Here is a 23,021-nt window from a genome sequence, read left to right on the forward strand (position 1 = left end):
TAAAAATAGTGATCTGGAGAAAAGATCTGAGGAAACAGATATTTCAGAGAGACAAAGAAATGGAAAATATTTTTCAAAGGTGGGGATCAGGAGGCATGGAGAATAGAGTAGGAAGTGATCAGAGTTCAAAAGGTGAGAATAGAGAAAATTGGGAAGTGTTAATATTCCAAATGATAATGATAGAAGTTTTCAGAATTGTTGGAAGGCAACAAACTGTAAGTCTACAAAACCCATGATAACCCCCCCAAAAGAAAAAAAAGATGTGTGTGTGTGTGTGTGTGTATATATATATATATACACACATACATATATATATATAGTCATAAGTACGTGTGTATATATATATGTCTATCTATCAGTCATTTGTAAAATACAAGAACAAAGTTAATATTTTTAGAGAAGCCAGAAAAGGAAGGAAAAGAGGCCACCTACAAAGGAATGGCAATTAGCCTGATGGCTGAATTATCAGCAGCATGCTCTGGAAGCCAGAAGCCAATGAAATAATATCTTCAAGGTACTGAGACAAAAATAACTTTTAATGACAAGAACAAAATAAAAGCATCCAGTTTTTTTTTTTTTTTTAATTGCAAGAGTTTACCTCACTAGAAGATTACCTAAAGGATGTATTTCCTTGGGAAAAAAAACAAAAAAACCTCATCTCAGATAGAAAGCCTAACATATAAAAAGAATGAGAGCTATAATATTGTTATCATGTAAATAAATTTTAATAATTACTATAGAAGTGTTAAAGGGTTATAAAAAACAAGGCACAACTTCAATAGGGGAAGAAATGTGAATTGAGAGTAGTGGTGGTCAGAACTAAAACGTGGAAATTTTTATATTGTTTACAGTGACAGCAAAGGCACAGGGATTTATTTTTGGCCTCATTTAATTAAGTGAACATATTAAAATAGTTTTTTAAAAAGATTTTATTTATTTATTTGTCAGATAGAGAGAGAGAGCACAAGCAGGGGGAGTGGCAGGCAGAGGGAGAAGCAGCTCCCTGCTGAGCAAGGAGCCGGATGTGGGACTCCATCCCAGGAACCTGGGATCATGATCTGAGCCTAAGTCAGATGCTTAACTGACTGAACCACCCAGGTGTCCCTTAAAATAGTTTTTAAATAATATCCAAATCACTGTTCTTCAGTTACATTAAATGAATAAATTGTGGAGATCTATTGTACAATATATTGCCTAAGTTAACGATATGGTATTGTGCACTTCAAAATCTGTTAAGAGGGTAGATTTAATGTTAAATGTTCTTACTGCAAACAAAAACAAAAGTCCCCGAAGGGGCACAAGGAAACTCTGGGAGGTGCTAGATATTCCAATTACTTTGACTGTGGTGATGGTGTCACAAGTATTTGCTTATGTCCAAATTCACCAAATTATACACATTGAATATGTGCAGTTATTTGCATATCAATTATACCTCAATAAAGATGTCTTAAAAACCCAAATGATTACTCAATTAGTGATAAAGAAAGCAAAACGAAGTTTATAAAAGTTAAATAAATCCTGAAGATTTATGTCAAATTTAAGGTAAATAAAAAAAGATGATAAAAATAAATCCAAGTATCAGTGTAACACAATTAATGTAAGTTAATCTCTACAGTTAAAATACAAAAAATGTTGGAATAGACTGAACAAAAACAGTAAACTGAGCTATATGCTCTTTTATGAGACAGATTGAAGCTTAAGGGCCCAGAAAAGCTGAAAGTACAAGTATGGAAGAGTGTAATAAACAAATAATAATCAAAATTTGGCTAGTAAAATTATGTGAATATCAGGCAAAATACTTTTAAGGTAAAAAAAATCATTAAAGATAATATAATTTATTAAGATAAGCATAATGATAAAAGATTCAATTCATCAGGGAGATGAAAAAGTTCTAAATAATGCATGCCTAATAAAGTAGAAAACATGGGGTGCCTGGGTGGCTTAGTAGGTTGAGCGTCTGCCTTCGGCTCAAGTCATGATTCCAGGGTCCTAGGATTGAGCCCCACATCAGGCTCCCTGCTCCATGGAGAGCCTGCTTCTCCCTCTCCCTCTGCTGCTCCCCCTGCTTGTGTGCTCTCCCTCTCTCCCACCCTCTCTCTCTCTCTGTCAAAAAATAAATAAAATCTTTTTTTTTTAAAGTAGAGAACAGATAGTGATAGAAACTTAAGCAGAATTAATAAACCCAGCTTTGTAGCAACAGATTTTAAAGCAACTTTCTAAGATATTGGTAAATCAAACAGATAAGTAACACTACATTTTAGAAAATTGGTATACTCAGATCATATGAGCATAGATCAATATAGTTAGAAAACAAGACCAAAAACAATACATTTAGAAACCAATTCTAAACAATATTTGAGGCAAAGAAGAACTCAAGATGGACAAAAATAAAACAGTAAGATAGAGTAGACTGAAAGAGCACATTTAACCTTCTAATGGCCATGTAAGAACATCCTTGTTTCCAAAGATAAACCTGCAATGAACTACACTCTCCTGGTGCTCACACCATGGGTAGCCCTATATACATTGAATATGGGAACACTCTGTATAACAAACAAGGCAAGATGCTGTGTGACTTTTATGGTTAGATGGTGAGAAGCCTTGCAGCTTCCACCTTGGTCAATAAGAATGAATATTCTAGGGTAAGTCAGTTCCCATGTAAGAGGTATAATTATCTTGGGACCACCATGCTGAGGGGAATCCAAACTTAGTCATGTTTACTGAACACTAGGAGAGAGCAAAATGCCCAACTAGCCCCTAGATATTTAGGTTCTTCCCTGAGGTGTCAGAAATATGGTTGCAGATATTTTTTTGGATGTCTGCCTCTTTCCAGCTTAAAGATATCTCCAGTACCAGCCCCCATCTCACTGACATTGCATGCGAGACTCCAATTTCTGGTCTAAATCAACCCATACGATTGTGAGAGATTAAAAATAAATTATTTCAGCTACCAAATTTTGGGACAGTTGATTATACAGCAGGAGATAACTGAAATAACCCTATAATTGGAGATAAAACTATCTTTACAAACAGACCTAACAGCAAGAATCACCACATTTTACATGATTAGTATCATTCAGATCATGTTTTGTGAATGTATATCAACATAATTAGAAAAACAATAGCAATAAATGATACATTTAGAAGAAAAAGGCTTGAAACACTGTTCTATGTCTGGAAAAAAAGGAGGAAATCAAGATGGAAATTTAAAAATATTTATAAATTAGTCACTTACAAAGCCAGTATAGAGGTTAAAACACAAAAGTAGGAAAATCAATTACATATATAAAAATTAATCAAGGGGGCGCCTGGGTGGCTCAGTTGGTTAAGCGACTGCCTTCAGCTCAGGTCATGATCCTGGAGTCCCTGGATCGAGTCCCGCATCGGGCTCCCTGCTCGGCAGGGAGTCTGCTTCTCCCTCTCCCGCTCCCCCCCTCATGCTCTCTCTCTCATTCTCTCTCTCTCAAATAAATAAATAAAAAAATCTTTAAAAATAAAAAAATAAAAAAATAAAAAAATAAAAATTAATCAAGGGATAAACAAACTAAAAAGATGCAAAATATGACATCATATACATCAAATATGGAGGAGGAGTAAAAATGTAATGCTTTTAGAAAGTGTTTGAACTTAAGCAACCATCAACTTAAAATATGGTGCTACATACACAAGATGTTATATATGAAACCAGTAATAACCACAAATCAAAAAACTATGATAAACAAAAAATAAAGAGAAAGGATTCCAAGTATAACACTAAAGAAAGCCATCAAACCACAAGGGAAGAGAGCAAGAGAAAAAGAAAGGAACAGAGAAGAACTACAAAAACAACCAGCAAACATTTAACAAAATGGCAGTAAGTACATACTTTTCAATAATTACTTTAAATGTAAATGGAGTAAATGCTCCAATCCAAAGACGTAAGGTGACTGATTGGATAAAAAAATAAGACCCACCTGTATGCTCCCTACAAAAGACTCACTTCAGACCTAATGACACATACAGACTTAGAGACTGAGAGTGAAGGGTTGGAACAAGATATTCCAAGCAAAGGAAAGTGGAAAAAAAAGCGGGGGTGGGGGGTGGGGCGGGCAGGGTGGCAATACTTATATCAGACAAAATAGACTTTAACACAAAGACTGTAGCAAGAGACAAAGAAGGACATTAGATAATGACAAAGGGATCAATCCAAAAAACGGTATAAAAATTGTAAATATTTACGCATTCAACAGAGCATAAAAATATGTAAAGCATACGTTAACAGACATAAATGGAGATACTGACAGTAATCCAATAATAGTAGGGGACTTTAACATTCTACTTACATCAATGGATAGATCATCCAGACAGAAAATCCATAAGGAAAACAGTGGCTATGAGCAACATATTAGATCAGGTAGACTTAAGATATATATAGAGAGAACATTCCATCCCAAAAGAGTGAAATACACATTTTCTTCAAGTGAACATGGAACATTCTTCAGGATAGATCACATATTAGGCCACAAACAAGTCTCAATAAATTTAAGAAGACTGAAATCATGTCAAGCATCTTTTCTGACCCTAACACTATAAATCAACTAGAAGAAAAAACTGCAAAAAACACAAACATGTATATTATTGTATATAATAAATGGGTCAATGAAGAAATCAAAGAGAGAAAATTTAAAAAATACATGGAGACAAATGAAAATGAAAACACAATGGTCCAAAGTCTTCAAGATGCAACAAAAGCAGTTCTAAAAGGAAAGTTTATAGCAACACAGGCCTTCCTCAAGAAGCAAGAAAAATCTCTAACAACCTAAGCTCACACCTAAAGGAACTAGAAAGAGAAGAACAAACAAAGCTCAAAGTTAGTAGAAGGAAGGAAATAATAAATACTAGAATAGAAATAAATGAAAAAAAAGCTAAAAGTAAAACAGTGGAAAAGATAAATTAAACCAGGAGCTGGTTCTTAGAAAAGATAAACAAAATTGATAAACCTTTAGCCAGATCATCAGAAAAAAAGAAAGCGGACTCAAATAAATAAAATCAGAAATGAAGGAGAAGAAATAACAGGTGACATCACAGAAATAAAAAGAATTTAAGAGAGCACTATGAAAAATTATATACAAACAAACTGGACAACCTAGAAGAAATGGTGAAATTCCTAGAAAGTTACAATCTTACAAAAGTAAATCAGGAACAAAGAGAAAATCTGAACACATCAATTACTAGTAATCAGAGAATTCCCAGCAAGGGACGCCTGGGTGGCTCAGTCAGTTAAGCATCTGCCTTTGGCTCAGGTCATGATCCTGGGGTCCTGGGATCGAGTCCCGCATCAGGCTCCCTGCTCCGCGGGGAGCCTGCTTCTCCCTCTGCCTCTGCCTCTCTCTCTCTCTGTCTCTCATGAATAAATAAATAAAATCTTTAAAATAAATAAATAAATAAAAGAATTCCCAACAAGCAAAAGTCCAGGACCAGATGGCATCAGAGGTGAGTTCTATCAAACATTTAGATAAAACTTAATACCCATTCTTCTCAAACTATTTTAAAAAATGGAATACAAAAGAAAACTTCAAAATTGATTCCATGAAGCCTGCATTACCCTGATACCAAAACCAGATAGAGACACCACAAAAAAAAAAAAAAAAAAAGAGAACTACAGGCCAATATCCCTGATAAACAAAGATGAAAGAATCCTCAACAACATATTAGCAAACTGAATCCAACAATACGTTAAATAGATAAGTCACCACGATCAAGTGGGGTTTATTCCAGACATGCAAGCTTGGCTCATTATCTTCAAGTCAATCATGGTGATACATCACATTAATAAGAGTTAAGGATAAAAACTATATGATCATCTCAAAGATCCAGCAAAAGCATTTGACAAAATACAACATCCATTCATGATGAAAAACTCTCAACAAAGTAGCACAAAGATAAATTAAGAAAACAATCCATTTATAATTGCACCAAAAGGAATAAAATATGCAGGAATAAAGTTAACCAAGGAGGTGAAAGACCTCCACTCTGAAAACTATAAGGCAATGATGAATAAAATTAAAGATGACACAAATGGAAAGATAGTTCATGCTCATAGATGGAAGAATTAATATTGTTAAAATGTCCACTAAAGCAATCTATAGATTCAATGTGATCTCTATTAAAATACCAATAGTATTTTTTTACAAAACTAGAACAAATAATACTAAAATTCATATGGCACTACAAAAGACCTCAAACAGCCAAAGCAATCTTGAGAGAAGAACAAAGCTGGAGGTATCACAATTCCAGATTTTGAGATATACTTCAAAGCTAGAGTAATCAAAACAGTATGGTACTGGCACAAAACTAGTTGCAGAGATCAATAGAGAATGGAGAGCCCAGAAATAAACCCACGCTTTTATGGTCAATTAATCTACAACAAATGAGGCAAGAATATACAATGGGGAAAAGATAGACTTTTCAATAAATTGTGTTGGGAAAACTGAACAGTCAAATGCAAAAGAATGAAACTGGACCACTTTCTTACAATATGCACAAAAATAAACTAAAAATGGATTAAGACCTAAATGTGAGACTTGAATCTATAAAACTCCTAAAAGAAAACATAGGCATAATCTCTTTGACATAGCCCTTAGCAATACATTTATGGATTTGTTTCCTCAGGCAAGAGAACCAAAAGAAAAATAAACTATTGAGACTACACCAAAATAAGAAGCTTTTGCACAGTGAAGGAAACCATCAACAAAACGAAAAGACAACCTACTGAATGGGAGAAGATATTTGCAAATAATTTATTTCATAAGGGGTTAATATCCAAAATATATAAGAACTTACACAACTCAAACCAAAAAAAAAAAAAAAAAGAAGAAGAAAGAAAAAGAAACAATCTGTTGAAAATGGGCAGAGGACCTGAATAGATATTTCTCCAGAGAAGACATACAGATGGCTAACAGAAAAGATGCTCAACATCACTAATCATCAGGGAAATGCAAATCAAAACCACAATGAGATACCTCATACCAATCAGAATGGCTAATATCAAAAAGACAAAAAATAACAAGTGTTGGTGAGGATGTGGAGAAAAGAGAACTCACATGCACTGCTGTTAAGAATGTAAATTGCTCTAACCAGTATGGAAAACAGTATGGAGATTCCTCAAAAATTAAAAATAGAAATCTGATATGGTCCAATAATTCCACTACTGGGTATTTACCCATAGAAAATGAAAACATTAACAGGAAAAGATATATGCATCCCTCTGTTTACTGCAGTATTATTTACAATAGCCAGCATATGGAAACAACCCCAGGGTCCATCGATAAATGAATGGATAAAGAAGATGTGGTACACACACACATACAACACACACACTGGAATATTACTTAGCCATAAAAAAGAATGAAATTTTGCCATTTGTGACAACATGGATGGACCTCGAAGATTTCATGGTAAGTAAAATGTCAGACAGAGAGAAACAAATACCATATGATTTTACTTATATATGGAATCTAAAAAACAGAACAAATGAACAAACAAACAGACTTTTAAATACAGAGAACAAACTGGTGGTTTCCAGATGAGAGGTGGATGCACGGAATGGGTGAAATATGTGAAGGGCATTAAGAAGTACCAGCTTCCAGTAATAAAATAAGTCATGGAGATGTAAAGTACAGCACAGGAAATCTAGCCAATAATATTGTAGTAACACTGTATGGTGACAGTAACTACGCTTATCGTGGTAAATAGTGAGTAATGTATAGGATTATCTAATCACTATGTTGTACATGTGAAACTAATATAAGATTATATGTGAACTATATTTCAATAACAAAAAATATAACTTGGCCATAAATAAAATATCACAGATCAATTTCATGTGGTACAGCTTATGTGTGGTTATAGGTAGAGGCAATTTTATTGCCTTAAATTGCCACATTTTTAAAAAGCAAGAAAGGGTGATAATTAATGAATTAAATGAATCAGGGTCCTGTTAGGAGCCAGACACCATACCAGAAATTTGAGGAGGGAACACTTAATATAAAACACTATTAACTGAGAAAAAGTTAGTAAGCTGTTGGAAGGGTAAAAGAGTACTTTAAGACACAACAGAGAGTGTAACTGCAGAAAGTAGCTGCTGCCCTTAGGGTTGGTGGAAAAATGAGCAAGGAAGAAACTTAGAAAAGAGGCTCTGTAATGATAAAATTTAGCTCTCTGAGAGATGGCACAATTTTCCAAAAACACACAACCTGTCATGGCAGTTGCTGGAGGCCACTCGCCAGGACTGGGAGATCAGCTTGCCCCCATGGTAAAGAACATTTCTAGTAGATAAGGGAACTGATTGCTATTGCTGGAAAGGCTGCAAGGATCTGCCATGCATCAGTCCACCTGAGACTGTGAAAAACAGAAAGAACCAACTGCCTTTTTCTTTCTCCAGCCCTGCAATCTCCTTCTGGTATCCCTCACTATCAGAGTCGAACATAGAGCTGCCTGGAAAAAGGACACATTTGCTTTTCAGAGTCCATCTCCAGCATCACAAAAGTAGGGTAACAGAAGGGAGACTCTGAACTGCAAACTAATAATTAAAAACAGCAGAAAAACAAAGGATTCAATATAAAAAGAAACTGCAGAATAAGCATCAAGAAACTGAGAGGAAGGAAATATGGAAGGTAAAAAAAAAAAAGCAAAATAAAATAAAGTATCAATAGATGCAATAAATTTTATGTTGACAAAACTAATAAAATTAATAAACCTCAGAAAATATTAAGAAAATAAGTATGAAAACATGATATAACTACAGATAAGACAGAAAATAAAAAATATAAATATATATTAAACAATGTCATGTCATAAATTTGAAAGCTTACATGCAATGGATTAGATTCTAAAATATACAACTTACCGTGACTGATTCAAGAAGAAAGATAATTTAAGTTATCCTATAATCATTAAAGAAGTTGAATCAGACTTGAAATTTTTCCCACAAAAAAATTAGACCCAATGAGTTCAACCAAAATGAAGAAACAACTCAAATCCTACACAGTTTCTTTCAGATAGTAGGAAAAAAAAGAGTAATGCATCCCAAGTATTTTGAATTAGTTGGAAAGTGTTGATAGGAACTGAGAATAATCAGATAAAGATAGCCTAAGAAATGAAACTAGACTTCCTTCTCCCTCAACAATGTATGAAAAAATATCATAAATAAACTATTAGAAAATGAAATACATAATAGAAAAAAAGTATACATTAGAAATAGGATGTAATAATTAACTGCAGTTTATTTATTGGATGAGCTACTTCCTATGCAGTAACTTAAATACATGAACTATGGCTACAATTTATGCCATCAATAAATTTCAAAAACAATGTTGAGTAAATAACATAAGTCATATAAAAGTATATACACTATGATAATGTTTTTACTTGGGCCCCACATCTTTTTCTTTTTTTTAAGATTTTATTTATTTATTTGACAGAGAGAGTGAGCGAGAGAAGGAACATAAGCAGGGAGAGTGGGAGAGGGAGAAGCAGTGTTTCTGCTGAGCAGGGAGCCCGATGCGGGGCTCAATCCCAGGACCCTGAGATCATGACCTGAGCCGAAGGCAGACACTTAACGACTGAGCCACCCAGGCGCCCCTTGGGCCCTGCATCTTAACAGTAACATTCTACTGCCTCTCTACCCTCCTCTCCTCTCTGATTCATCTTGCCTAACACAGCACCTGGCAGAAAGAATAGATACCCACTCAACATCCGATAAATGAATTACCATAGGATAAAGAGCTACAATTGCAGGACTCTATTAGTTACCTATTGCTGTGTAACAAAATCCCCAAATTTAGTGGCTTAACATAACATTTACCTCACAATTTCTGTGGGTCAGAAATTGATTCATGGATAAATGAGGTTCTCTGGCTCTGAGACTCTTGTATGGCTGCAGTTAAGATGGTAGTCGGGGCTGTAGTTATCTCAACAGTCAAATGACATTTACACACTCAAGATAACTTACAAAACTCTTGGCTGGATTTGATTCTTCTTTGGTTATGAGAGAATTTCTCTTACTACATGGGTATCTCCATAAGGCAACCAAGCATATGGCAGCTGGCTTCCATCAGAACAAGTGATAGAGCATAGTAAAGACAAAGAGAGAGAGTGTTAGTAAGATGGAAGTTTCAGTTTTTTATGACCTAATCTCAGAAGTGACATCCTGTCATTTTTACCATACTTCACTCATTAGAAATAAGGCACTAGATCCAGCCCACAATTAGAGGGAAGTGATTATCTAATGTCCACTATGAGCGGTACAAGTAATAAGAATAGATGTCTGATTGAAAAAGTTCATTTATCATTGACGTGAGGTAAGAAGACATCATGGACTTGGCATTCGATCTGGAATTTTAAGAATGGCTTGCAAAGAGGAGAAAGAAGACATCCATGCAGAAGACTCATGAAATACAGTGCAGAGAGCAAGAGCGAACCTCTAATAATGTGTGAATGGCATGATTTTAATGCCAAATAACTGGCTCCAGATAAACGCTTGTGAAGAAGAATGATTGGAGGTTAGGTCTCTAGGACCTAACCCAAGTAAATGCAGGATAAATATTTGTTGAATAAATAAATACACGAAATCCTAGGCCTTTTTCTATTTGCAACTTTAAAGGATATACAGATCAAGAAACTAACTCTTTAAATGCTTATTTCCACAATCACCTGACTGCTGGAAGCAATCAAGGGTCTAATGGATTTCTGAGACCTACTGCCATAGTGGGACTGGGTCCACAGCAGCTCTTTCAGGTACAGATGGGAAGTAAAAGGCCAACCACAGAGGAACTGCCAGCCCCAGGTTAGTTCAAGGGTCTGGGAGAGAACAAGTGGGACAGGGAAGAAGGGAGGGTGCTCAATGAAAGGCATTAGTGATGACAGAACACAAGAAACTGTATGTTATACCATATAACATAGATTGTCTTCTGTGGCTGGTAATACTCACTAAATGCCAATTAAACCTCACTAATCCCTTCCCATAGCACAGAACCACTGTATATTTTTCGTATATTTCAATTACAAGTCCCAATTAAAGCATCTCTGGCTGTGTGGTATGAACTTCAAGACATGTCAATTATTTTCTGTTCTGAATATGAATGATGATGATGAGAATTCTTCTTTGTAGTAGACTGAAGTTGGGGAGTGGTGACAGTGGTTGGGAGTCATCATTGTTAACACTAGCTCTCAAGTCTTTCTTTGCCCATAATGACAAAGGTGAAAGTCAGATGTTTGCGTGTGCATATACAAAAAAACTTGCCTATTTTTTCCTATGGAAATTTAGAATTTTTGCTTTCTAAACTAAAGTTCAAGTAAATATTCAGGTGTACACACACATACACACACAGACACCTTTACTTCTCTGAGATCTTGAAGCCGATTCAGTGCCTAGAGTAGCAATATATGGCTCTTGCCTTGAAACCAATGAATTTTGGATTGTACCTCCTAAGGGGGCCAAGAATGATTTGGGAGTTAAAGGAAATGGTAGAATTTCAGGAATTCTAGAATCTAGAATTGACATGAGATGCTCTCCTAGAATCAATTTCAGCCTCAGCATATATACAAGCAGAGACAGAATTGACTGCTAATGTTAATGTCTCCACAAAGATACAGAAGTGCTTTTATTCAGTGCTATAAACTTTCAGAGTACATCAGAATTAATAGGCAAAGCCTCTCTGCATATAAGTAATGACTCCACACATGTGCCATTTTCACTTACCTTGAAGTGTTTTGTTGGTTTGTTTGTTTTTGCTTTTGGTGGGGATCAGAAAGCAACTACAAGGGACAAAATGTTGCTGGCTTCTATCTAATTTTAAATATTTTTCCCAGTACCAATATCATACTTTCCATATTTCCCGTTGTTTCCTCTCACCTATCCCATAATAGAGCACTGCACTGTGTTAGCATGAGAAAAAGGAAGAGGAGCGGTCGAAGCTACATTCTCAAAATAATACAAGTCTCTTGGGAAGCAAGAGTCATGGTCTTGGTCTTCTGATATACAATCCAATGTTTCAAGTGTGAAATTTTATTAAGTAGATTTTAGAGTACTTCCCTTTGCTTTAGGTTATTTATGAGTGTGGCCAGTTATTGTGGTAAGGTAGTCAAAAGTTTTTAAATAAATGCCTTCATTTTTCCATCTCTACTTTATGCTATTACCTAAACCTAGAGACTTTTTTCCCCATGGCTCAAAGAAAATACCGTTATATCTGATTAAGTTGCAACACTGACTTTATCTTTTCCTTTTTAATGAACCTAGTATCCAGGCTGCCTCCTTTTTCTTTCCTTCTCATTACCTTACAGACCTATGAGGGCAGTACGTAGGAAAATGCTGTATTCAGAATTTAGGAGGTTTGCCTACAATTACTTTACTTTGTCTGTGCCAGCCAAGAACACAAGACTCTAGGGATTTGGCTCCAAAAGCAAAAGCAATTCTACTCAGGATTATATAAGCAATGCCTGAAGGATCATAATTGGCTATCTATGGAGGAAAGACTTTGCTACTTTCATTTATTTATTTATTTTTAAAATCTTAATTACTGTTTTCTGGATGTGCTTTTCTAAATTTCCGTGGCTGGCTTCTTTTTTCTTAGCCACTGTGGAAGAGAGTGGGGAGATTCCTCAAAAAATTAAAAATGGAACTACCACATGATTCAGTAATCACTACGAGGTATTTACCCAAAGAATATGAGAACACTAATTTAAAAAAAAAATATATGCATCCCTATGTTTACTATAGCATTATTCACAATAGCCAAATTATGGAAGCAACCCAAGTGTTCATCAATAGATGAATGGATAAAGAAGATGTGATACATACATATGGTGGAATATTACTCAGCCATAAAAAATAATGAAATCTTGCCATTTGCAATGACATGGATGGAGCTAGAGAGTATAACACTAAGCGAAATAAGTCAATCAGAGAACGACAAATACCATATGATTTCACTCAAATGCAGAATTTAAGAAACAAATGAACAAAGAGAAAAAAATGAGACAAACCAAAAACAGACTCAACTTTAGAGAATAAACAGAGGGTTACCAGAGGGGAGGTGGGTGTGGGGATGGGGGAAATAGGTGAAGGGGATTAAGAGTATACTTGTCATAATGAGCACTGAGTAATAGATGGAATTGAGTCACTGTACTACACACCTGAAATTCATATACTATATGTTAACTATACTGGAATTATAATTATAAAAATTAAATCTATATGCTTCGAGGAATATATTGGTAGGAATCTGGAACCCAGCATATTTTTCCACATGTTGGTATCTAATGCGGAGATTATTACTGTTGAATTTAATTTGCTAACATTTTGTTGAGTACTTTTGTATCTGTGTTCATGAGAGATATTGGTCTGTAGTTCTCTTGTCTTGTAATGTCTATTCCTGGTTTTGGTATGAAGGTAATGCTGGCCTCATAGAAGGAATTAGGAAATATTGCCTCTGCATCTGTCCTCTGAAATACACTATGATTTTACTTATAATCAGAAATAACAGTATGAGGAAATGACTGACATGCATATTTAGGATGGAAGAGATACTGTGATAAGGGAAAGACACATGGTTATTTCAAAGCCACTGGTCTTAACCTGGGTGATTATTATATGAGATATATGAGATTATTACTGTTACTGATCATCTATATGTAAAAGACTTCAATGAGGCATGCAAATCTTAAAATTTGAGTGTTTACAGGGATCTTTATATTCACCTGGAAGTATGAGACATATATTTTTGATTGAATAGATACTGAATTTGCAAAGACAGCAATGTCATTTAAACTGAGACAAATAAAAGGGGTCTAGCTAAATAAGTTCCTTTAACACAGAGAGATGGGAAAGCATTTTTCAGGACTCTCTCTAATGTCACTTCTTCAGACAAAACTTCCCTTGGTTCTCTCAATCTAAATTGTGCATTCATGCTAAAATCTCTCCTTTATTTTTTATGCTACTATCTTTTTAAAAAAATATTTTATTTATTTATTTGAGAGAGAGAGAGGGAGAGCACAAGCAGGGGGAGTGGCAGAGCAAGAGGGAGAAGCAGACTCCCCGCTGAGCAGGGAGCCGGACATGGGGCTTGATCCCAGGACCCTGGGATCATGACCCGAGCTGAAGGCAGACGCTTAACAGATACAGGCACCCCGTTTATGCTACTATCTTATCATTTATCATAATTTAGTTCTTCATATGTATCTGTGGTTGTTTAACATCTCTATTGCTAGACTGTAAATTCCACAAGTACTGTATATGTTTTACTTATTAGTATATAGTCTATATGGTATATTAGTATATAGTACAGTGTCTGAAAAATGATGTTCCATCAATGTCAGTAAGTGAAAAGATAAGACTGCATATCATATTCCAAGTATAGCTATTATTTATTGAGCACTTACTATCTGCCAAGCACTTCAAAACATTTTATTTAATCCTCTAACAATGCTTTAAAGTACGTATTATATTAATTTTATGGGTGAGGCAACTTAAGCTCTGAAATTTTAAGTAAACTGCCCTAAGATGTAATAACTAGTTAGCAGCAAAATTGTGATCTGAACCTCAAGTTCAGTCTCTCTCTCACTCTCTTTGGCCACACTGCCTTCCTGCCTTCCTTCCTCCTTCTTCCCTTCTCTCTCCCTCACTCTCTCCCTTTCTTCCTTTTTTCCTAATACTTTACAAATACAATAGCATATAAAGGACATATTTTTACAGGTGTTAAGAATATCAATGAGGGGTACCCAGGTGGCTCAGTCATTTAAGCGTCCAACTCTTGGTTTTGGTTCAGATCATGGTCTCAGGGTCGTGAGATCAAGCCCTGTGTAGAGCTCTGCTTGAGATTCTCTCTCTTCCTCTCCCTTGGCCCCTCCCCCTGCTCACGTGCTCTCTCTCTTTCTCTCTCTAAATAGATAAAATCTCAAAAAAAAAAAAAAAAAGAATATCAGTGAAACAAAAGCTTCTAAGCCTGTCACCCAGGTTAAGACTAGTGGCTTTGAAATAACCATGTGTCTTTCCCTTATCACAGTATCTCTTCCATCCTAAATATGCATGTCAGTCATTTCCTCGTACTGTTATTTCTGATTATAAGTAAAATCATAGTGTATTTCAGAGGACAGATGCAGAGGCAATATTTCCTAATTCCTTCTATGAGGCCAGCATTACCTTCATATCAAAACCAGGAACAGACATTACAAGACAAGAGAACTACAGACCAATATCTCTAATGAACACAGATACAAAAATACTCAAAAAAAGTTAGCAAATTAAATTCAACAGTGTGTAATAACAGTCATACACCATGACTAAATGAGATTTATCCCAGGCATGCAAGGCTGGTTCAACATTTGAAAATAAATTAATATAATTCATCACATCAAAAACCTAAAAAAAAAAAATCACGTTATCATATGATGATGGGGGAGAGAGCATGGCTTCCTTAGATAATCAGAGAAACCTTACTCAGGAAGGTGGCCTTTAAAATGAAGCTTGAATGACCTCCTCAAACCTGTTTCCTCTTCTGTAAAATGGGGGTAGTCCTAGTGCTTTTCTCAGAAAGATTTTGTAAGGATTCTATGAGGCACTAAACATACTGGCTGGCAGATGATGATCTTGAAACTGTCATGGTCATTAGTACTTTTTAAAAAATTATATTCTTGACTGGTCTCTTAAGCCAAGATTCAAGTCAAATGGTATTCACAACCATTAAAATATAATACCCTGGGGAGTTTCAAGAAATGGGTGAGCTACACTGCAGGAAATACTTCCACTGGGAAACTATACTTCACATAGCCTGTCTTCTGCTCTTTCAGTGCCACACATCTGTTCAGAGTTCTAAGTAGCAGGAAACAAAAGGTACATGAGTTGAGGTTTCTACTTATGTCCAGGACTGAGACCATGGTCTGAAAGGCTGAGATGACACTCATTAGAAACTGTACCTGCATGCAACTGGGTTTTCTCTCATTCAACAGTGGTAAAGGAGAGCCTAGTGTTGGTCTTTAGGGATAATTTAGAGAAATATCTGCTTTCTTGAATGGAAAATGTGTTGGCCCAGGACAGATGATATTCACATTGCAGCCCTAGCTAGATTGTTAATACTGTTATAAACCTGAGCAAGTTATTTCAATTTCTCCATGACACTTTGCTTATACAATATACTACTTTCCCTACTCATTTTACAGAGGCTTTCTGATTTTAAGAATTAACTACTTGTTATAAACAAATTGGAAAATTTAGAGAAGTGTAGAGAAGAAATATATCTATCTCAAAATCAACCTCCCAAACATATGTACAATTAAGATTTTGTTGTAAATTATTTTTTACAACAACTTATTATGTGCCTACCATGTGCCATTGCGATTTCAACTTTGTTATATGTGTATATATTTAAATATGTAATTTAAAAATGTAAAATGGTTATGGCTGTGTTCTTTTTCATTTAAGCTCAAGCCTCATAGGACTGGGTTTTGAAAACATATTTCTTATGGGGTGTTCAGCAGTGGCTCAATTAAGAGGCTATACAATAAATATTTTATCATTCATCTCTTGATGGTATTTAGGTTGCTCATTATATTTCTCTTCATTCTTATAATTTCAGTCTCCAAATATTTTCTTATGATAGTACTCCAGATGTTAGATTACTGGATAAACAGTCTTGGGCATTTTTTAGACTCCTGATGATGTTTCAAGTTAGATAAAGCAGTTCATGTGTCCTTCAGTAATGTATGAGCATGGCATTCTCCCAGCTCTTATTTTTAGCATCTACACGTAGACTATTAGGACAAAGTGAGAAATGACCATGCAGAGCAAAGTAGCAGGTTCCAGGCTTTCACCCCTGCATGCATTTGGAAACACTGTGGGCTGAGGCAGATATTAGAGTTTGTGGAGCCCTGAAATACTCTCACTTAACAGGCATCAGGTTTCAAGGCTGTTGCTCAGAGTAGGCACCTTATCAGTGTTGCTGTTGATGACTTCACAGAGCTGATGGTGGCAAAGGGAAACACCAAGTAAGAAAGAATAAAAGAACCCAAAGCAGGGTTTTCTTTTATTTTAGCCAGACCTTCTCTCCGGTTAAATATATATGCTATATTTCCATTGAAAATGCAACATTTGGGTTGGTGTGAAAATCTATGTCAGGAAATGCCCCCAAGAGAACAAAACATGTATCAGGTGATAATGGATGTTATTACTGGAAGTAATATTTGTCTTTCTTTTTCTCCCTCTCACTCAACCATAGTAAATTTTAATATGTGTGTCAGGTTTCCTGCAATTTATATAAAATGAAACTCTTTGGGGAAGAGAACACATGAGTGTCCGTATGATTTCATGCTGCAGCCTCACCTTAGATCTAAAGCTAATGTCAGTTTCTTGTACCTTCTCCTGGGGAGATGTCAAGAGAAAATGCTGGTTCAAAATAAATGTGTCCCTGCAACTGGTATTTTTGATGGACCTGGCTGTGCTTCTGCTCTCAGAAATCACCTCCTTCTGTGATCATAAGAAAAATAGGCCCATCTTTTAAGACAGGCATAATTTTTATTCACTGAACGGTTTCTTAAATTTGTTTTTGGGCCTAAAATCTATTGGTTAATCTTTGTGGCATATCTCATTATGCAGTAAAGTTCAATGTATACTGGTTCTCGAAACAGGCCCTGAGGTCTAATGGAATATGGTTGGTTCTCGAAGCTTTCAAAGGCAGATACTTACTTCTTTTATTTTTTAGCCTTTTTGTCTCACCTTTCCCAGCAATCACTCTCCCCTTTTTACTCCTTGAGGGGTGAGATACACACTTGGCAGGGCCACGAGGTACACCCTGATGGACACTGAGAGAGTTCATATCTGCACTGCAGTAGCTACAACGGTAGAGGGTGTCAGGCCAAGGTCTATGAGTAACCGTTTAAAGGTCCATGGCTTTACTGCTTGGATATTCCAATTCAGGACAGTGGAGAAGAGTGGCAATGCTTGCCTTCAAAGAGCTGAAGTGTGGTTGGTGGTGAAGATGTGAAGCCATTCATGTTGTGTAATCCAGCAAGGGAAGTGGGTTCAGTGTCCCAAATCTCTAATCTTTCAACTTCTCCCCATTTCAACTTCCCACTGCTCTAGTGTAAGCCATTTTTATCTCTTGCCTGCATCATGACTACAGCCTCATAACCCATCTCCCTGCTTCTCTTTTGCTCCCCTCCAATTCATGTCTTTCCTCTGCTTATGACTCTGGATTGCTTCGCATCACTGCACGTAAAGATGAAGTTTGAGTCTCCCATGGCCTCCTTATCCTGAATGATCTTGTGCTTCCTCCCCTTCCAGCCACATCTTGCCCCTTAGTCTTTGTTTCAGCCACCATGGAATTCTCTGAGGAAGACAATTACTCAAGTGCCCATATGATTTCATGCTGCAGCCTCAGTAGTATATCATAGTTTTGGAATATATATTTTCTCTTTGTTTGGAACCACCCTTCCTTCTTCAAGAACTCCATTGGCTTGCATCCCTGTGTTATCTAACCCTTATTCTTTCTTTAGACTTCACGAGCACTCCTCCCTTCTTGTCTAAGTTCTGTCCTCAGTTACTGGTTCTACTAGCACCATCTACCTCTTGTCTAGTGTTTTTCTTGTAATTATGTATACAATATCTGTTTTTTACAGCTGCCCTGAACACTGTGGAGGAAGAGATGGCTTCTCTTATTACACAGTACTACTGTATTGTGCCCCTCATATTCATTCACAGAGCTAGTGCCATGGTTAACACATGGTAAGATGCTTACTTTATAAATAAGTGTGAGAGAATGAATGAAAGACTAAAAGGAAGTTTATTTTCCCTTATATGCAACAACCCAAGCACTGAAAGTTGTCAGATGATAAACTGGACTATCTTGTATGAGGCAGGAGGGGTCATGGAAGTATTCATCTAGACAAGAGAAAACCTCTTAGTGGAAGTAATGCAGTAGATATAAAGTACCAAGTAGGACAACTGGACTATATTCTTTAGTTGTTTTTTCAAGCCCAGTAATTCTATGATTTGTAAATTATTTTAAAGTTTCTTTTTAGAGGGAAGAGGGAAAGTAATTCTGATAAAGATTTATTAAGGAAGAGATTAAATATTTGGTCAAAGATGAATGTTTGAATGTCTGTCTTTCCAATTTACATGGAAGGGTTTATGCATGTCTGGATGCCATATCCCAGAGCAGTTATGATGATGATACTCGTTTATTCATTTATTCATTCATTCATTCAACATATATTTCCTCTGGTGGGGACACAGCAAAGGAAAAGAAAGTAAGATATTTCCCCTCAAAGATCTTCTATACAAATGGACATAAACACAAAATATATGAATAAATAAATATGAAATAAGTAATGAGAAATGATGTACAATGGTAGTGGGGGAGGCAGTCTGGCTTCCTTAGATAGAGTAACTAGAGAAACCTTACCAATGATGGCAGCCCTTAGGATGAGATTTGAATGACAAGAAAGGGAAGATGTGCAAAGATCTGAAGGAAGAGAATGAAAGTCAGAGTGCACCCTTAGACAAAGGACCTAAGGCAAAAACAAGCCTGGTGTACTGGAAGGGGAAAATGAACGCCAGCATAATGGTTCAGTCTAAAGAAGGAAAGAATGGTACACAGTAAGGTTGCAGAGACAGGCAAAACCAGATCAAGCAGGTTGTAGCTGTGGTGAAGAGACTGAATTTCATCCTAATGAAATGGGCAGTCATGGAGGTTTGAGGAGAGAAGTCACCTCCTCAGATTTTGGGTTTGCCCTCATATCCTTATTGTCAAACCTTTTAGACCTATCCACCCAGGGGCTCGCTGCAGTTCCTTCTGATTCTCCTCACACATATTTCTCCTCCATTTTAAACCCCCCCATCTTCTTTTGTGTACTTATAAAGATATCATATTTTCTCCTTTTAGACCTTTTATATAGAAGTCAAATCTCATACAAAGTAAAATAAGTTAACTCCATTCTACATGACTATAAAATGGAGTTTTACTCAGCTGTAAAAAAGGATGAGATCTTGCCATTTTTGACGATGTGGATAGACCTAGAGGATATTATGCTCAGTGAAATAAAACAGAGAAAGACATACACCATATGTAGAATCTAAAAAATAAAATGAATAAACAAACAAAAAACAGAATCAGACTTAAAAATACAGAGAAAATAACTGATGGTTGTTAGAGGGGAAGGAGGTGGGGGATGGGCAAACTGAGTGACAGGGAGTGAGAGACACAGGCTTCTAGTTATGGGATGAGTAAGTCCCTGAGGTTGAAAGGTACAGCATGGGGAACCTAGTCGAAGTTATTCTAACTGCGGTGTATGGTGATGGAGGATAGCTACACTTGGTGGTGAGCACAGTATAACATACAGAATTGTCAAATCACTATGTTGTACAACTGAAACTAATAGAACACTGTGTGTCTACTATACTAAAAAAAAAAAAAAAAAGAAAGAAAAAAAAAAAGAAATCCAATCCCTCCCAGGATTTCTGAGTATTTCCAGGGAGTGCTTCCATGGCCTGGTTGGCTTTCTGCATTCTTGCTGTGGACTATTGCTTCTAGTTCCTCTCAGCACTTCTCGATGTTCTGTCTCTACCTTCCCTGGTCCTTTAAACTCTCTTCCTTTTATTTTGCCTTTAGCCCCTTCCTTCATTCCCAAGACAGTGCTAACAAGAGGCTAGAAACAAGTTGGAGTGGATAATAAACTTCACTTAAAACGTGAAGGTATTATTAAGTCGTATCAATTCAGATGAAGATAGTGTGACTGAAAGCTGGGTGTCACAGCCCGTTGAACTCATCATCTTTCCTCTGTGACAGGGAGCTCCTTCTTGGCTGTTGTTGTTCATGATGGGCCCAGACTGTGGTCATACTGATGAAAGCCATCTCCCTTTTCTCCCATTTTGTCTCTTCCCCAAGTATCATGACCTCAAATGTTTTTTTCTTGGCCTGCCAAGGGCATCTATAATGCTTTTTAAGCTTCCTTGTGACCAGCTGAATTATGTGCTCTCAAAATTCATGTGCTAAAGCCCTGACACCCAGGACCTCAGAATGTGACTGGATTGGATATACGGCAAGAGGTAGTTAAATGAGGCCATTAGGGTGGGTCCTAATCCCACATGACTGGTGTCCTCCTAAGAAGATGAAACATACACAGAGGGAGAACACCGTGTAAATATGAAGAGTGCCATGTATAAGCCATGGGAGACATCTCAGAAAGAACCAACCCTGCAGACACCTAGATGTTGGACTTTTAGCCTCTAGAATGTGAGAAAATAACTGTGTTTTTAAGTCACCCAATCTACGGTACTTGTTACAGCAGCCCTACCAGATGTATACAGCCCTCCAGCCTCCTTCTCATACTTCTGCCATTGGCTTTCAGAGTTGCACTCTCCCTCAATAACACATTTGCTTAGGTTATTAAACCAAACACTCATTGCCACAGCCTGCAGCGTTTGTATTACATTATCTCTACTCAAGGCCAAATTAAATGATATCTAAGCGATACTTGAATGGCAAGTAGTGTGACCAAGAGGATTCCCTAAGTGATCCCTTGCACAAAAAGGAAGATTCTGCCCTAGAGACTTGTTCACATCTCTCAGAAAATTTTTGGCATTCTAGGAGCAGCCAGATTATCTTGTGTTTTTAGTCATTACTGCCTCAGAAGTATTAATGTTTGGCCTCAGAGTACTCCACTGATTTTTCTTTACAAACCCAGACTTGAGGTAATGCTCTTCTTAAGCTCTAAAAGCACCCATTTACAAATATTGATGCTCTTGGTGTGACAATCAGCCCAGAGCTTTTCACACCTCACTGCCAGTGTCCTCCAAGACTGCCCAAACACAGGGTGCCAGAGCAAGGCACAGAGAATGTGTGGCTGCTTTCTCTGTCTAACCAGCACACACACCAAGCGGAGCAGCCCCTCGCATCTGAGCCAGCCAGCCAGCCCCATCTAAATCCCACATCTTTCTTAAAACCTTACAGAAATATTTCTGTGCCAAGGCCTATGCTAAGAACTTGAGATATTTCATCCTATTTGGTTCTCGTCACAACCCTAAGATGTAGGAGTTACCACATTTTGCAGATGAGGAAATGGATGTTTGGAAGATTACTATGGCTTACCCAAAGTCATAGGTAGTAAAAGGTAGTTCTGAGTTCATGCACCACTGAAGTCCCAGCTTCCTGTCTTCCTGTAAGGCTGAACTGTTGATTCCTTCAACCTTCACTCATCACAGATTTCTCTCAAGTCCCGTATGAAATGGTGCCATAGCCACTCAGCACTGAACTGTGGCTCACTTTGAATTGCTCTCAGTTTACATCATGCGTGCTTGTCTGCTGCCCCCAGTTATATCATAACTCTTCTGTGGCAGAGACAGTACTAGAGCTATACCATAGTTACTCCTGCACAGTCTTGCCTCTACTGAACACTTAGTGCTTCAGATTTCTTAGGTGCTCAGGAAAATCTTCTGAAATTCTCCCTTGGAAACTTTCACAATAACGAACACCGCAAAGGGGTCATTTGGTGGAAATCATGTCAGGGACAATGAAATATAGAGGTAAGAACTGTGGCCCAGTCCTCAGAATATCACACTTCTGGTCTTAGCTGTGAGCTCTTGCTAGCTTCTTGGCCCTAGATGAATAACTTTAACTCCTCTGAGCCCTCGTTTCCTCATCCATAAAATGAGGGTGGTAAATACTACCCCATTCACCTGCTGTGAGAACTAGAGGTAAGACTAGGCCTGAAGATGTTCATGAACTATAAAGTCTATTACATGCAAGAGATTATACTGTTCAGCACTGGTAGCTTTATTATGAGTAGTGACCAGTAATGAACGACATCTCACAGTGATCTTATTTTCCCCTTGAAAAAAAGAATGTGGTGGTCTACAAAGCTTTCTCTTGTTTTAACATTCTGTCAACTCCTCTTTATGGTGATGGTGAGAATGTGTGGGATTGCCCAGGGAGGGGAGGCTGTGTGGGCAAGACCTTCCAAAGTGAGAAATGATGCCTTACATTCAAAGGGCT

General features: G+C 36.9%; 1 long non-coding RNA gene across 1 annotated transcript in view; it reads left to right on the forward strand.

Annotated features, from left to right (window-relative positions):
• Positions 1-23,021, forward strand: part of LOC118518724 (uncharacterized) — a 260,848-nt gene that overhangs the window by 236,766 nt on the left and 1,061 nt on the right. The gene's annotated exons all lie outside the window — the stretch shown is intronic.

This window comes from Halichoerus grypus, chromosome 2 (assembly GCF_964656455.1).
Source record: "Halichoerus grypus chromosome 2, mHalGry1.hap1.1, whole genome shotgun sequence".
Classification (NCBI taxonomy): domain Eukaryota; kingdom Metazoa; phylum Chordata; class Mammalia; order Carnivora; family Phocidae; genus Halichoerus; species Halichoerus grypus.